Source organism: Cydia splendana, chromosome 3 (genome assembly GCF_910591565.1).
Source record: "Cydia splendana chromosome 3, ilCydSple1.2, whole genome shotgun sequence".
NCBI classification, from domain to species: Eukaryota; Metazoa; Arthropoda; class Insecta; order Lepidoptera; family Tortricidae; genus Cydia; species Cydia splendana.
Genome location: NC_085962.1, coordinates 6,743,596 through 6,761,904, shown reverse-complemented (window position 1 = coordinate 6,761,904; position 18,309 = coordinate 6,743,596). Strand labels below are relative to the sequence as shown.

Genomic DNA, 18,309 nt, shown 5'->3' with positions numbered 1-18,309 from the left:
TTTATTCCCGCAGGGAACAGATGGAATAGGATTTGCATGTAAATATTTCCCATTTTTTCCCACCTTATCGGGGCGGGGACAAATGGGAACACAATTTTTGGATGTATTTGCATTAAAACATGTATTCCCATTTATTCCCGCAGGGAACAGATGGAATAGGATTTGCATGTAAATATTTCCCATCTTATTGGGGTGGGGACAAATGGGAACACAAGTTTTGGATGTATTCCCATTTATCCCCGCAGGGAACAGATGGAATAGGATTTGAAAGTAAATATTTCCCATTTTTTCCCACCTTATCGGGGCGGGGACAAATGGGAACACACAATTTTCGAATGTAATCCCATTTATCCCTGCAGGGAACAGATGGAATAGGATTTGCATGTAAATATTTCCCATTTTTTCCCACCTTATCGGGGCGGGGACAAATGGGAACACAATTTTTGGATGTATTTGCATTAAAACATGTATTCCCATTTATTCCCGCAGGGAACAGATGGAATAGGATTTGCATGTAAATATTTCCCATCTTATTGGGGTGGGGACAAATGGGAACACAAGTTTTGGATGTATTCCCATTTATCCCCGCAGGGAACAGATGGAATAGGATTTGAAAGTAAATATTTCCCATTTTTTCCCACCTTATCGGGGCGGGGACAAATGGGAACACACCATTTTCGAATGTAATCCCATTTATCCCTGCAGGGAACAGATGGAATAGGATTTGCATGTAAATATTTCCCATTTTTTCCCACCTTATCGGGGCGGGGACAAATGGGAACACAATTTTTGGATGTATTTGCATTAAAACATGTATTCCCATTTATTCCCGCAGGGAACAGATGGAATAGGATTTGCATGTAAATATTTCCCATCTTATTGGGGTGGGGACAAATGGGAACACAAGTTTTGGATGTATTCCCATTTATCCCCGCAGGGAACAGATGGAATAGGATTTGAAAGTAAATATTTCCCATTTTTTCCCACCTTATCGGGGCGGGGACAAATGGGAACACACAATTTTCGAATGTAATCCCATTTATCCCCGCAGGGAACAGATGGAATAGGATTTGCATGTAAATATTTCCCATCTTATTGGGGTGGGGACAAATGGGAACACAAGTTTTGGATGTATTCCCATTTATCCCCGCAGGGAACAGATGGAATAGGATTTGAAAGTAAATATTTCCCATTTTTTCCCACCTTATCGGGGCGGGGACAAATGGGAACACACAATTTTCGAATGTAATCCCATTTATCCCTGCAGGGAACAGATGGAATAGGATTTGCATGTAAATATTTCCCATTTTTTCCCACCTTATCGGGGCGGGGACAAATGGGAACACAATTTTTGGATGTATTTGCATTAAAACATGTATTCCCATTTATTCCCGCAGGGAACAGATGGAATAGGATTTGCATGTAAATATTTCCCATCTTATTGGGGTGGGGACAAATGGGAACACAAGTTTTGGATGTATTCCCATTTATCCCCGCAGGGAACAGATGGAATAGGATTTGAAAGTAAATATTTCCCATTTTTTCCCACCTTATCGGGGCGGGGACAAATGGGAACACACCATTTTCGAATGTAATCCCATTTATCCCTGCAGGGAACAGATGGAATAGGATTTGCATGTAAATATTTCCCATTTTTTCCCACCTTATCGGGGTGGGGACAAATGGGAACACACAATTTTCGAATGTAATCCCATTTATCCCCGCAGGGAACAGATGGAATAGGATTTGCATGTAAATATTTCAAATTTTTTCTCAACTTATTGGGGTGGGGACAAAAAGGAACACAAGTTTTGGATGTATTCCCATTTATCCCCGCAGGGAACAGATGGAATAGGATTTGAAAGTAAATATTTCCCATTTTTTCCCACCTTATCGGGGTGGGGACAAATGGGAACACACAATTTTCGAATGTAATCCCATTTATCCCCGCAGGGAACAGATGGAATAGGATTTGCATGTAAATATTTCCCATTTTTTCCCACCTTATCGGGGCAGGGACAAATGGGAACACAATTTTTGGATGTATTTGCATTAAAACATGTATTCCCATTTATTCCCGCAGGGAACAGATGGAATAGGATTTGCATGTAAATATTTTTTTCACACAATTTTCAGATGTATTCCCAGTTGTCTACGACGGGGACTGAGGGAATAGGCGCTGCATATAATACGTACCCATTTGTCTCCGCATCACGTAGGGCGGGAACAAATAGGAATACACCAGTAATGAGTGTATTCCCATTTGTTCCGGCGAGAAACATATCAGACATCTTGGAATCCAAAATGGTCATCATTTTCGAATTCTGCACTCCCTAAAACCTATAAAACGATATCCATGACGACTTTTATGACAAAGTGCACGGCAGACATCTTGGATTTCAAACTGGTCATCAATTTCGAAATCGGCACTTCCTAAAACCTAGAAAACGATATTCATGATGACTTTTATGACAAAATTTGTAGCCGCCATCTTGGATTATAAAATGATCATCATTTTCGAATTCTGCACTCCCTAAAACCTATAAATCGACATCCGTGACGACGCAAGTTATCTTTATTTTCAGATCCATCCAATTGCTACAGAATACAAAGGACAAAAAAAGAAGCAAGGAGGTAATGAGACAAGCAAAAATACGATGATTCCTCGACGCAATTGGGTGATTCTTAAATTGTGTCCAGATTTTTTTGTCATAAAAGTTTTTATTTTTCACATATAACTCTCACAAGTTCTGTGACATTTCGACCTTGTAATTTTTTAAATGTTTTTGTTTATCTATGAGGATCTCACTAGAATAATATAATCAAGGTATGTTTATGCTTGATGATTGAAATAGTAACTCAAAAAATATATATTTGTGTCTTATATTCCTGCCGAAGACTTTTATTTTTCCTTTTCCTTCTACACAAGTTACGTCAAGTAATAAGAATTTAGGGCTCTCAATTTTATCTTGACTTCTACATCAGCTACGAGGCCATGTTTGGTCTCTTTTTCGTATAAATTCGCAGTATCAAATTTAGGTATGGTATCACATTGACACCATTCCGAAGTAAAAACATATAAACTTATTAAAATACTTTCTTTTGTGTTAGTCGGACTCGCGTATTAAGGGTTCCGTACATTAAGTCCGACTCGCGCTTGACTGCACACTAATAGGTTTTTTTGGGTATAAAATTAATTTTATATGTACCAAATTTCAACTTAATTGGTCCAGTAGTTTCCGAGAAAATAGGCTGTGACAGACGGACAGACATACAGACGCACGAGTGATCCTATAAGGGTTCCGTTTTTTCCTTTTGAGGTACGGAACCCTAAAAAGATTTTTTTTATATTTGTGGAATGGTGTCAATGTGATACCATAAATGGATTCAGCACCCCAGATTTATACGAAAACGATACCAAACACGGCCTAGCACCTTCACTGATATAGATATATCAAGATAAAATTGAGAGCCCTAAATAAACTTCAAGAGCAGATATCTCAAAAACTATTCAACATATCAAAAAATTGACTGAATAAACTTGTAACAAATTAAATTAACTTTCATTTTGTATAAGTGGCCATGTCGCTAAGATGCATAGTTTCCGAGATATAATCGAAAAACCGGAAAATGGGACCTTCAAAGCCCCCTCTCTCCCCCCCGCTCAAGGGCTACGGCCGGGGACTTTTGATATGTTCACCTCCTAACTTGTCCAAACCAAGTCAAAAATTGTGTTCCGAGCATTTCCCTCTACGTACAACTTTTTTGAGCATTCGTTGCCTGACCTAAGTAGCGTATTGCATTTCTTTAAAAACTTTTCTGTAAAAGGTTGACGGGTGTTGGGTGTTTATATGGTTTTGGTCGATTATTATCATTTGCATCGCCCATGATGACTTACTAGAATTACGAGCACACGAGACACTAAAGCCCCTGCTACACGGCAGCCGACAAGCCCCCAAACCGCGTGGCCTTGGTCTGTCCCGGACCGTGTAGACAGCTGTTACCAACAAAATTTCGTTTGACCTCCGGACGCCCTTGGCATGCGAGCGCGCGCCAGCGACCGCGGTCTGAGCGGTCGGTCCGGAACCGTGTAGCCGCCCGACGCCGACCGCACTAGGCCATTTCGCTTGAAGGACGCGCCGTGTGCGCTCGTGTGGTTAATAGCCATGCCATGGGTACTCAGTAGCATTTCTAATAATTCATCAAATACTTTCCTCTTCATTCTCAGAAAGTTATGTATGTCCCCGTAGCGTAGTCCAGCGAATTCATTAAGTTGAAATGACTCAACAAATGCCGTTTTTTGAGCCAGCGTTTCATTCATATACCCTTTTCTTTTTTTACAAACTTTTTATTAACTTGCAATATACCTAATGTAAGTATGTAAACATGTTTTTACGGGTCAAATCTTGCAAGTTAAATTAGACCCACTTTCTAGTTTCCGATGGAGCTGAAAATTTGCATACATATATAAGTCGGGTGACAATGCATTATTATGGTATCATAGAGCTGATCTGATGATGGAGACAGGAGGTGGCCATAGGAACCCTGTGATAGAACAACGCGACCTAATTGTGTTTGGGGTTTTTAGAATTGTCTCGACGAGTATTAGATGCCTCTAGAAAGAAAAGTACAGTCAGCGATAAAAGCTTGTACCAAATATGATTTTTTTGCCAAAAACTTATTTTTTAGGGTTCCGTACCCAAAGGGTAAAACGGGACCCTATTACTAAGACTTCGCTGTCCGTCCGTCCGTCCGTCCGTCTGTCACCAGGCTGTATCTCACGAACCGTGATAGCTAGACAGTTGAAATTTTCACAGATGATGTATTTCTGTTGCCGCTATATCAACAAATACTAAAAACAGAATAAAATAAAGATTTAAATGGGGCTCCCATACAACAAACGTGATTTTTGACCAAAGTTAAGCAACGTCGGGAGTGGTCAGTATTTGGATGGGTGACCGTTTTTTTTTTGCTTTTTTTTTGTTTTTGTTTTTTTGCATTATGGTACGGAACCCTTCGTGCTCGAGTCCGACTCGCACTTGCCCGGTTTTTTTGTCATTGCACTAGTATGAGTAGGTAGGTTAATATGAAATTTGGCGCCCCGGCCAATAAGTTTTGCCGCCCCAGAAGTGAAGGAAGAAAAACAAAATGCAATCCGCCAGGGGTGGCATACGTCGCCCTTAGGGCCATACGCCACTGAGTAGGTACTAATGCCACGCCAACTTTCTGAAAGGTTCGGGGCCATTTTGTGCGCTTGCAATACGTGTTGTCCGTCCGCGAGTTCTGAACACACTGTGGTTTGCCACCGTCTAGCCAGACAACTCAGACGGACCCACACACCAAGGACAGACCAAGGTCAGACGGTTAGTAGGCTTGTCGGCTGCCGTGTAGCAGGGGCTTACCAACAAAATTTGGTTTGTCCTCCGGACGCCCTTGGCATGCGAGCGCGTGCCAGCGACCGCGGTCTGAGCGGTCGGTCCGGAACCGTGTAGCCGCCCGACGCCGACCGCACTAGGCCATTTCGCTTGAAGGACGCGCCGTGTGCGCTCGTGTGGTTAATAGCCATGCCATGGGTACTCAGTAGCATTTCTAATACTTCATCAAATACTTTCCTCTTCATTCTCAGAAAGTTATGTATGTCCCCGTAGCGTAGTCCAGCGAATTCATTAAGTTGAAATGACTCAACAAATGCCGTTTTTTGAGCCAGCGTTTCATTCATATACCCTTTTCTTTTTTTACAAACTTTTTAATAACTTGCAATATACCTAATGTAAGTATGTAAATATGTTTTTACGGGTCAAATCTTGCAAGTTAAATTAGACCCACTTTCTAGTTTCCGATGGAGCTGAAAATTTGCATACATATATAAGTCGGGTGACAATGCATTATTATGGTACCATAGAGCTGATCTGATGATGGAGACAGGAGGTGGCCATAGGAACCCTGTGATAGAACAACGCGACCTAATTGTGTTTGGGGTTTTTAGAATTGTCTCGACGAGTATTAGATGCCTCTGGAAAGAAAAGTACAGTCAGCGATAAGGGGTCATCAAGGGGGAGGGGGGAGTCATAAACTTTGTGACGTCACTTTAACTTCATCAGTAACCGAAAATGTATTTAAATAATTTTATACGCTAATTATCATTTAAATAACAAGGTTTTGAAACGATAATCGTTTTTATTCGTTTAATTTTATTTCTTAATCGGTTTTGGGTTATAAAATTACTAATATTTCTTTTGTCAAAAATATTTTGTTAAAATATTAAATAAATATTTGCCGATTTCGTTGAAGAAATGTGACGTCACACCAAGGGGGAAGAAAAACAAAACGCAATCCGCCGGGGGTGGCATTAGGGCTTGCAAATATTCGAAACTTTCAGGTATTCGAATATTCGACTTTTTCTGACGACATATTCGAATATTCGAATAATTATTCGAATATTATAAAAAATAAGAAAAAGAACGAGAAATCGGTTTATTATCGTTTTATTCAAAAGCTTATTTCACATATTGCTAAAACTAATGATATTTTGCAGAAATCCACTTAATTGACTAGATTTTATCATCCTACTATGAGATGCCCACATTTATAAAAACAAGTAAAACGCCAAAATAAGACGTATTCAATATTTCTAGATAAAACTTTTATTATAAATGCGCCGTTGAGTGAAATAATATAACTTTAATCATCTAAACCAAACCTAGGTATGTAAGAAATTTTTTTTAGTAGGTATATATTTTCTGATTTAAATTAACTTGTAGTCACTCAGAGGCCTTAATTAATGGTCGGCTTAATTATATAATATTGGTATATTTAAGGGAAAAAGTTAGTTGACTAACTGGATTATTTGTCAGCTAAAGGTGCATAGTTAGATTACCTAGTTGGGCACTTGGGCAGGTTTGGTATGATCAAATTTGAGAATTGCGATAAGTGCGGGCAAGGTTTAGTCTTAATAAACAGAATGACCCTTTAACTTAAAACTTATGCACCGTAAAAATAACATACTTTTTGATTTCGTTTTCTTTCAAATTGAGTTAGGTTTCACTGTATTCACGAAGTCTATCGAGAGGAATACAGTAAAAATATTATTTCCTTCGTATTTGGGTACCTACCATTACTCATTCACTGTAAATACCCCGAAAACACACAGAAACTGTAACTGCAGCGGATTAAATAGATTTTTTATAGTAATAAAAAATATTCGAATATTCGAAACCTGAGCGGCCGAATATTCGAATATCAAAACAGGCCGAATATTCGACAAATTCGAATATTCGAATTGCAAGCCCTAGGTGGCATACGCCGCCCTTAAGGCCATACGCCACTGAGTAGGTACTAATGCCACGCCAACTTTCTGAAAGGTTAGGGGCCATTTTTTGCGCTTGCAATACGTGTTGTCCGTCCGCGAGTTCTGAACACACTGTGGTTTGCCACCGTCTAGCCAGACAACTCAGACGGACCCACACACCAAGGACAGGCCAAGGTCAGACGGTTAGTAGGCTTGTCGGCTGCCGTGTAGCAGGGGCTTAATAGTAGTTTGACAAACCTTGGTTTTCAAGAGGTATTTTATATTGACATTTGCTGTCACAAATTTGCTGTCAGATTTAGTCGCAAACCGCACGCAAAGTGCACACAATGTGTCGACACCTTGTTACGGAAATGTGTACACACGGCGACGGCACTTTGTTTCGAAACAATTCTAGACACATTGTGTGGACTCTGTTACGACACACCTGACATTTAGTTACCATTTTGATGATTCTGCGACTGGAATGGTTATATGGGACAACTAAAAATTATTTTTGTCTTTTCAGTTCGCGTTTTCGCAGTCGTGTTTTTTAATTTTTAATTAATTTATTTTATTTTATACTTTTTAGATTTTTTAAACCAAGCTTAATTTTTATGATTTGGACCTGGCTTTGGACCGCGTGCAGCGCGCCACATACGTCGGGCTACGCCGGACTCTTTTAGTATGAGGGCGCCTCGGTTTTGGAACGCGTACAGCGCGCCACGTACGTCTTGAGTATGAGGGCGCCAAAGGCACCCGGCTTTGGTAAGCGTACAGCGTGTCACGTACATCGGGCTACGGCCGACACTTTTAGTATGAGAAAGTCGAAGGCGCCTGGCTTTGGACCGCGTGCAGCGCGCCACGTACGTCGGGCTAGGCCCGACTCTTTTAGTATGAGGGCGCCGACGGCTCCCGGCTTTGAAACGCGTACAGTGCGCCACGTACGTCGGGCTACGCCCGACGATTTGAGTATGAGGGCGCCTTCGGCGCCCAGCTTTGGTAAGCGTACAACGTGTCACATACGTCGACTCTTTTAGTATGAGGGCGCCTGGCTTTGGAACGTGTACAGCGCGCCACGTACGTCGGGGTACGCCCGACGCCTTAAGTATGAGGGCGCCGAAGGCGCCCGGGTTTTGGCAAGCGTACAGCGCGCCACGTACGTCGCACTACGCCCGACGCTTTAGTATGAAGGCACCAAAGGCGCCCAGCTTTGGTAAGCGTGCAACGTGTCACGTACGTCGGGCTACGCCCGACGCTTTAGTATGAGGGCGCCAATGCGCCCAGCTTTGGTAAGCGTACACCGTGTCACGTACGTCGGACTACGCCCAACGCTTTTAGTATGAGAAGGTCGAAGGCGCACGGTTTTGGAACGCGTACAGTGCGCCACGTACGTCGGGCGTCCTAGGAAAGAATCTACAATTTTTTTAGAAGAAATCACTTTATCCAGAAAATACCAAGATGACTTTGCATATTAGCATTCGCTAAGTCATCATCATCATAAATGTTAAAATTAAATAAAAACATACGGTTATAATGATAGGTACTTTCACAATTTGTTCTACCAAAGTTTGTGCAGAGTTAGCTTAGAGAGACTCTGCATCGTATCGACTGATAAATAGAAGTTATATTTTAAACTTTTCGATTCTATTAGCGCAATTTAGAACGTGTATTAAAAACTATGAGTTATTTTATCGCCAAATTTTTTGCAGTATTTTGTTATACAGAAAATTATTCATAGAATAATCGAATCGCACATTTTTGTTACAATTAATTCTGTTTCTTCGATTATTCATTTCAAAGAAACATATTTTGTAACTTGATTAAAATTCAGAATATTTATTCATAGATTTTTAAATAAAATAAAAGACTGACTGTAGAATTATTATTCATTGAATATTATTTGTGCGACACTACAGTTCACAGAATATTAATTTCAACAATTATTATTTTACAAAATTACCTTTCACATACTCGTAGTATTCATTGAAATTGCTAAAAAAGGAGTTTAGGTTACTTTAGAGCTACAACTTCTAAGAAAACGAACCCTTGCTGGAAAAGTGGGTTAGGTTAGGTTAGAACTGCGACCCCCAAGAAAACGAACGGTTGCCAGAAAAGTGGGTTAGGTTAGGTTAGAACTGCGACCCCCATAAAAACGAACTGTTGCCAGAAAAGTGGGTTAGGTTAGGTTAGAACTGCGACCCCCATAAAAACAAACTTTATCCATAAAAGTGGGTTAGGTTAGGTTAGAACTGCGACCCCTAAGAAAACGAAATGTTGCCAGAAAAGTGGGTTAGGTTAGGTTAGAACTGCGACCCCCAAGAAAACGAACTGTTGCCAGAAAAGTGGGTTAGGTTAGACCGGCAACCCCTAAAAACGAATTCCTTCCAGAGAAGCAGATTGCGTTAAATTAACGACTGAATAAATAAAATTCGACTAAATGACTACTCTGTATATTAAATTTTGGTGAACCGTATTTATAAGAAGTGACTTTTCTACAAATCGATGATTCTGTGAAATGAAATTACATGAACAAATTGTTTTTGAAACAAAACTAATGTTTTAAATTTTTGGTGAAACATAACTAATCCGAACTAAAATTATTTGAAGTAAATATTCTATGTAAAGATTATTATGCGATTTGAAATTACTCGAAAATTTTTCTGTGAAACGAAAATCTGCAGAAAAATTGACGGCAAAATAAAGGTATTTGGTTTTATGAGATAAGCCGTTCTTAACATATTTTTTCAATTCTTACTTTCTCAAACTTAAACTTAAACCCACATGTTGCGTATATATTATTAATCGGCTTTCACAGCCCTTCATTTTGATACCCTACTCGATAGGTTTGCACGAATTTTTTTTCTAAAGGTTGCGTAATATGGCGTATTAAGTCCGCCATATTGTTTTTATAATGACGTCACATAGCCTATGTCACCCGGGATGACGTAAGGATGATGTATCTAATGATGTATCATACGTCTAAATCGGTTAAGGCTATCAGAAGTTAAGGTGGAATAAAGAAACTCACATACATAGATACATACAAACTCACATACATATCACACAGATACACACAACTCTTTTTTTTTGGGCAGTCGTGTAATAAAAATTGCTTCAATCGGCTCAACACGATTATATTTAATTATCACATTTATTTTGGTTCTCATAATGTTTGTTTCCTTTTGAATAAGTTTCTGAGCTATTTCATTCATTGCTTTCATTAAAATTGTGTGTTTGTTTCGGCAGTGGCAAAACATATTTTGTTTATTTGCTCTTGGAATAATTTAAGCTTACACGGGCTACATATTAGCATAGAGAAAAAAATTAATGGAGTGCTCACTCCATACTTCAGCTTTAGTACCAAAAAGACTTATTTTCGTAGTCGACGTCTTGCATCGAGTAGCGGAATTATCAGTACTGCTACTTGACGATAGATGTAGCACCGACCGAACAGTTAAGCTAATATTATAACCGGATTAACCCGAAATCTATTCTCAACGACTTCTGCTTTTAATATTAGTTGTAAATTGTTGTTCAATACAATTTTCGTGAGTCGCGACTCTAGAGAATTCTAGTATCGAGTAGCGGTACTAATAATTCCGCTACTTCATGCTAGATGTCGACTGTGAAAATAATAGTCGTTTTGGTACCAAAACTGATGTATCGAGTGAGCACTCTATCCTTACTATATTTTCTCTATGATATTAGTTATAAGTACCTATGTAACTTTTCTTTGAGTAGCATTAACGTGATACATTTAATTCGGGTTTTGTCTGTTTGTCTGATTTAATTTTCTTGTTTTTTAATTTATTCCATAAAAAATCAAGTCTTGGAGACCTTTTACATCTCTAAGGATAATTTGATGATCTTTTTATTATTATAAGTACCTACCTATATATTTTATCTCTGACACTTAGATACTTCTATATCCCTAAAGAATTTTAGTATTTGTATGTTTATTGTTTTTATATTTTTTTTTGTGCAATTCGACATTTAAATAACACCTAAAACATGTTTTGGAAGTAACATTTGTCTTACAAAAACCTGTTTTTACCGTGTTACATTTTATAATGTAAAAAAGTACCTATGGTTTTGTAGACAAAGGGTCTGAAAATTTATTACATCATTGCTATTTGCGGTGGGGTAGATTCGTACATTCGAGAGCTCCTACTTAAATTTAATTCACTCATTTATTTTAAAAGTTATCGTCTTGTAACTTTTTGAGTAGGGAGCGGAATGTACGCAGAATGTTATAATAACTAATTGAGCAGTCTATCTTTAAAGGCCAATTTTTGAAAAATCTAAATCTGAAGAACTGGGTGAAGTTTTGCCTACAGCAAAGTTCATATCTGTGGAAATGTTATCATTACGTATAGTGCATATTGTATTTAGAAAATACGATGGTATTTTCTCAGAAACGTTCGTATTTGTCCGTTGTATCGTACGTTGAGACTGACTGAAATAGCGAGACACGTTCGTACGTTTCCGTGAAAATACGATGGAAAATAATTACGCACTACCTACATCACAACACAATGACGTCGATATCGATTTATTAATGACATTCAAACGAACATTCTGAACAATAAAGGTATATGACCTGACCTGAAATGTGTTTTATTTAAGGAATGTACAGAATATTGTTTTCGTACACGTTTGTAGCAAACCAATCGAACGACAAATAAACCTCATCACCGGCGATTTAACACACTTCACTGGGTAGATTTAAATATTACCAGTTCAAACTGATTCTAGACGTTGTACTCCTTAGTTCCCTACCAGTACTATTACAGTTAAGGGGCTCACAGATTACCAGTTCGCCGGACGATATCAGCCTGTCAGTTGTTCGGAGCTGTCAAAATTTGCGTTTAACTCACAGGCCGATATCGTCCGGCGGACTGGTAATCAGTGGACCCCTTTAAACGATTTCCCACGTTACATGTAATTTCACACTATTATCAACTTGTTTTCATACATTTTATTGCGGAATACGTATTCGTGGAATACCTAACGCTTTCCAGAGCCTCTACCATCAAATTTGACATTGACATAACGCTCACGTCTACGTAATTTACTTTCTGTACATCTCGCTTGCACTAATATGCCAGTACGAGCGAGATGCATAGAAAGTAAGTTACGTAAACGTGAGCGTATTTGTCAATGTTAAAACTGATGGTAGACGTACTGGTTGAAACGCGCTTTTGACGAACCCTTCTTCCGGCCCGATTCGAACTTTTATACGTCAAATATTACGCCTAGATACGGTATGGATTAGATATGTCAGTGTCAAAAGTGACATTAAATTTCTTCAAACAAAAATGTCACTTTTGACACTAACACATCTGATCCATATCGTCTCTAGAGTGCAAGTGTGGACGTAGGTAATATTTGACGTATCTTAAACTTCGAATCGGGCCGTTAAGCGGATTTTAACGTGGTTCATTAGAACCAGTCCCTGAAATATCAGGAATTAGAACCACGTTAAAATCCGCTTAACGGCCCAAGTCAAGGTCATCAGCTGTCTAAATGACTTCCGAGTCGATTGCCGACTGCCGCAGTGGTATGTCATATTACTAACTAGCCGACGTTCGTCATGACATGGGTCGTCAACAGTTTTACATGTTTTATTGCGACATAAAATAGTAGAAATTAAATAAAATGGAACTAAAAAAATTCCATACTAAATTGTTGCCATGTTTAAGCATTTTACGTCAAAAATGTGCAAATTACGTAGGAAGTGGCGCCCTTAATAATTTTCTAAAATTTTTTGTCGAACAGCCAATAATTCAACGATTTCTTTTTAGTTTATTTAAAGGATAATACTGTCTTAGTTACCGCGATAGTTACCTACTCATGAAATAAAACCATGTGAACGAAATTTGAACTGTCTTAAAAATTATACTTCGCGAGCACTTACAAAGCTCTACTAAACGTATTGCTAACTATATTCTCTGGCCTCTCTGTAAGATAAGGATTTGCCTACAGTTGACATGAGGTATGAGGTGAGGAGGTTACCTATACACAGTGCGAGTGCGACCTAAGGGTGGCATTCCACCTGTCCTATTTATTAGTCCAATGTGTATTTTGTCTCACATTTTGCTTCATGAGAGAGCGAGCCGCAATGACATTGGATCAAGATATTGGACAGATGTAAAATCACCCTAAGGTGTAATCAGGATTAATTTCGCTAAGTAAATTAAGCCGCAGAGATAACAGACCACCTGTAAACAAGTTTCTAGGCAGGAAGGGTCAGTAACCTCTCCAGCTATACATCTAAGAAGGGAATAGAACATTTGGCTCTACAAGAGATCTGATAACTTTTCGACAGTCCGAGCTTTATGGTTTCGTAATGGCAACATTTTACATGAAAATGTTTTTGGTGGAATTCATTATTTGAGTTGGGACTTTTCCGTCGGGTTTTCCGTTGCTAATCGTCATAATTAACAAATTAAAAACACATTCCAGAAACGTGGAACTCCTTAAGGGAGAAACCTGTTTTCTATCTACAATATCTACATAATGCAAAGTAAATTTTCCTAACTGGAGAAATTAAAACAATATTCGCCCATTGCTCGAAAGTTGAGTTCCTCAATAAACCTTGACCCCGCTCTTCATTTAATTACATTAGGGGTCTTTTGTTTAAGAATTCTAGTTTAATTTTATTAGATCCTAAGTTGTTAGTCTATATTGTTATTCGAAATTTCATGGAGTAGCTACAGTCCTATAAACCGAATTCAAAATAAAAAGTAATAGGAAAGGGGACGACCGCTTCTCGAAACAAACTTGGTTCCCATTTTCCTCTCTAAATATTAACATTTAAGAAAATAACTTTACACGATTTGATATATATTTACAACAGCAGTTGTGCCGCTTTGTTTGATTATTTTTTAATTTAAAATAAATGGAATTTGTTTCTCATTCCTAACTTCTATAATAATAATAAAATCGAAAAAAGTTAAACAAATAGCTATGGTTAATATATAATAACATGCGTAAAAATATTTTCCATAATGCCAAATATAGGGAAGAATATGGGGACTAATACGTTCTATAGAAACGGTCAACCACTATCGTCTTAAAAAACAATTGAAATCTACCATTGTCATTCGGAAATAAACGGTTGACACCTCATACTTAGTAGCTTAAAACAGAGATCGTTTGAGCTATACGCGCACGCCATATCCGTATACGCATGAATGTGAGTGTTAAGTTCCTTGTGGCAGTGATAGTGATAATGATAATTATGTTTACGCCATAACAAAGTGGTACAAGAAAAGATAGTCTCACTAGAAATTGACAAGCACCTGTACTTGGCACAGCACACCGCCATTTTGAACTTTCCGATATTGCAATGCTAATCGAACTGAAATTCTGTCAATCCGTTGACATTCTGTGGACTCTGTGGTGGAGTAAGTATGTCGGTTCTGTATGAAATACTAATATTTATTCTATGGTTACAGTCTGAATAAATACCTTAATATCTGGCACCATTCATTACTACCAAATTTATTGTGAATATGTTTGCTATTCTCGTTGCCATAGAAACTATTCAATGATATCAGTTTTTATTTGTGGTAAATTTTCATGGAAGCACATTTTGAGTTACAATAGTAGATTTTTTTTAGCGAAATTGTGATCTATAATTTCACCGTTTTTTCGTTTAAAATCAAAAATAACTCAAACTAAAAAAAATGCAAGAAAAGATCAAAAAACAAATTATAAAATGAAGTTGTTATTATTTTCACACGACTTTTGGCTGTGCCTATAATATAGCTATAGATGGTCAAGCAAATCTTGTCAGTAGAAAAAGGCGCGAAATTCAAATTTTCTATGAGACGATTTCCCTTCGCGCCTACATTTTTCAAATTTGCCGGCTTTTTCTACTGACAAGATCTGCTTGACCAACTTTAAAATCATAGCCATATTTTTTACCTTTGTTTCAAAAAGGTTGGCGACTCCTGTCAAGGCGGGCGGTGGGTGTACTAACACGCGAGGTTTGCAATGGGGTTCAGTTTTAACCACCGTGCGGCCCCAAGCGTGCCTAACATTTAAAAAAAAACCTGTGTCGCGTGAGAATATGAGCATTTTCAAAAGTGCGTGACCTCATGTGTTTTTAAATTTTTGTGTCGGTCATAACATAACATTAAACAATATTCATGTAATGAAAATAATGAGTGATAATGATTTCACTGACATTACAGTTTTAATAGTCTCTGATATCAAGAATTTTTAGTTAAGTGTTGAAGAGGATTGTTCAGTTTTTATGATGATATTGTTCTGGTAAGAATAAATTGTTATTAAGAATTTTTTGTAGACTTGAATGTATCGAATCTTCTTTAATGGGTAGGTATATGTATTAACGTAAATGATGTAGTTGTTTGTATTTCTGTTTATTTGGCACTCCGTGCAACCCAGAAGGGTGAAAGGTGAGTATTCTACCGTGCTACTTAGTTATATTTGTATAGAAACTAGCTGTAGGTCTTTATTTCTACAAACGAACACTAAATACAAGATCGTACCTCCATTATTAAGTCTGTAAAATAATTAAGCAGAAGAGAGTACAGACTAAAAACTTACTGGCGTACTATTAATAGTACGCCATGTTGTACGGTTTCGATTTGTTGACATAAATAAAGGTGATATTCCGATGGCGACTGTAGCAGCAATAAGGTGATGTTTGGATGATGACTGCAGCTGTGTTACTGTTGAAGCGTTATTACTTCAGCGACGTTGACAAAGGGACAGAATAAAAACACAAAAAAGGTGACCCACTCATTTCTCTTTTCTAACCCTTTTTCACCCAATGTAGGGTATATTTATTTCATTTTCATTTATTTATTTCCTTGCTTTGTGTGTACAGTAGGTCTTATTAATAAATTAAATTATGTCTCAACACAACCCTGAGAGGGCACTGCAATTCACTTACAGATAAAATATATATAATACAGTCGTCAGATATAAATAATGATATAGTACAGTCGCCATCAAATTATCATGCATTAACAAAAGATATATATATGTCACTTATTACAATATTATAATTTTTATATGTCAATTTACATCTGCTAAATATAAAACGAGTAAAAAGAAATTTATAAGTACTTTACATTTGCAGATTTGGAGTAGGAACAAAAGATAGAGAGATGCCTGTATTTCTCCGGAATATTATTTGTGTAATTAGTTATTGTTATTCTGTAGGTATTTGTCGACCGAGTAATAGGCTTTTTCTACGAGATATTGTTTCAACACTTTTTGAAATTTATTTTGGTTTTACTCGTTTTTTATGTGGTCTGGCAGGTTATTAAAGATCCTTATGGACGAGGGATAAGGTCCGTTCTTATGTATTGCTAACTTTGATGTAATTTGTATAAGATTATTTTTATGGCGGGATTCAAATCGACGGGGCACATCTCCGATTCTAGTATACAGTTCAGGGTGATTTTTAATAAATTTACACGACTCTAGGATATAGATGCAAGGTAAGGTAAGGATACCAAGGTTTTTAAAGTGCATTTGACAGCTCGCTGGACGTCTGATGTTTGACAGTATCCGGACGCAATCCTTCTGCAGGATAAATAGCTCAGATACATCGGTGCTATTCCCCCATAGGGTCACACCGTAGCTAAGCCACGCGTGTGCAAAAGCGTAATACGCCGATAATGCGGTTTGTAGATTGGTAGTTTTTTTCAGTTGTCTGAAGGCAAAAATAAATTGGCTAAGTTTTGTTTTTATTTTTTGTATATGGTCTTTCCAGTTTATTTGATACCCATGTATCAATAGTTATGCCAAGGAGTTGAAAAGATGAAACGCATTCTAATTTAATTCCATTGTAAGAAAAGTTTATGTCAAGTTCTATTTTTTGGTGAGGCCTAAATTGCATTAATTTAGTCTTAGTGAAATTAATTTCTAAGTTGTGATCGTTTAACCAGCCTATAATTTTTGTAATAAATAGAAAAATTTTTTCGTCAAGGTTTGTAATATTTTCACACGACAGTAGAAGGGAAAAATCGTCCGCCAACATGACACACGTTTCGCTTATGGATTTAGGGAGGTCATTAGTCATATAGGTCTTTAAACTCTCGCGTTTTGTACACATATTTAATTACACAATCGAGTCTACCGCGAAATAGTTTCATTGTTTTTATGTACTTTAAATTCCGACGTTTCAGGGAGTTGAGTTGTGGTCTTTCCGTGACCACAGCTGGTGAAACTCAGCTGAAACGTCGGAATTTAAGGTAAAAACAATGAAATTATATCGCGGTAGACCTGTTTGTGTAATTAAATAGGGTATAGGTGTCTTAACCAGCACGCAATTTTTAGGGTTCCGTACCCAAAGGGTAAAAACGGGACCCTATTACTAAGACTCAATACTGTCCGTCTGTCTGTCACCAGGCAGTATCTCATGAACCGTGATAGCTAGACAGTAGAAATTTTCACAGATGATGTACCTATTTTTGTTGCCGCTATAACAACAAATACTAAAAAGTACGGAACCCTCGGTGAGCGAGTCCGACTCGCACTTGTCCGGTTTTTTCTCGTTCTTCCACCCATCTCTGGCCACAATGCTAGTGCATCCGGGAAACAATTGAGCTCAACTGGACAATTGACGTGCCGCCTAGACTCGGGTAATTCATTCGCGACGCGAAATTAGTGACGTATGCGCATTCCAGCTTGTTCTAGCTGGATACAACTGAAAACACACTGTGTATTAACCTATGTCAGGCGTGGCTCACTCCGCGATTTCGTCGCTTTGCAACAAGTACATCCGTTCCACACCAATTTTGGTGGCTAGCCATATGCCGCGCGTGGCGCTGTCGCCACCTCATATATCTGTCCTAATCGTAACAGACGCGTTTTGTTAGAGAGTGAATCTTCTGTACCTAGTACTATTATTTATTCCGTGCCTATGTGTAGCATGAAGCAGCAATGTGACACCGACTATAAAGGTGTCATTCGGATGACGACTGCAGCAGTAATGTTGCAGCAATAACCTGCTGCAGTCGCTATCCGGATACATAAAA

At 38.2% G+C, this 18,309-nt stretch overlaps 1 protein-coding gene and 1 long non-coding RNA gene across 3 annotated transcripts in view; one reads left to right on the top strand and one right to left on the bottom strand.

The window, feature by feature from the left end:
* The window catches only part of LOC134806467 (uncharacterized), a 184,345-nt gene that overhangs the window by 121,139 nt on the left and 44,897 nt on the right, over window positions 1-18,309 (bottom strand). The window lies entirely within an intron of this gene.
* Window positions 15,297-18,309, top strand: part of LOC134806408 (glycine receptor subunit alpha-1) — an 88,297-nt gene continuing 85,284 nt past the window's right edge. The window contains exon 1 of one of the 2 annotated variants that reach the window (XM_063779673.1): window positions 15,297-15,568. The gene's annotated coding sequence lies outside the window, so the exon portion shown is untranslated. The remainder of the gene's footprint in view (window positions 15,569-18,309) is intronic. The other variant, XM_063779674.1, reaches the window with a different exon arrangement.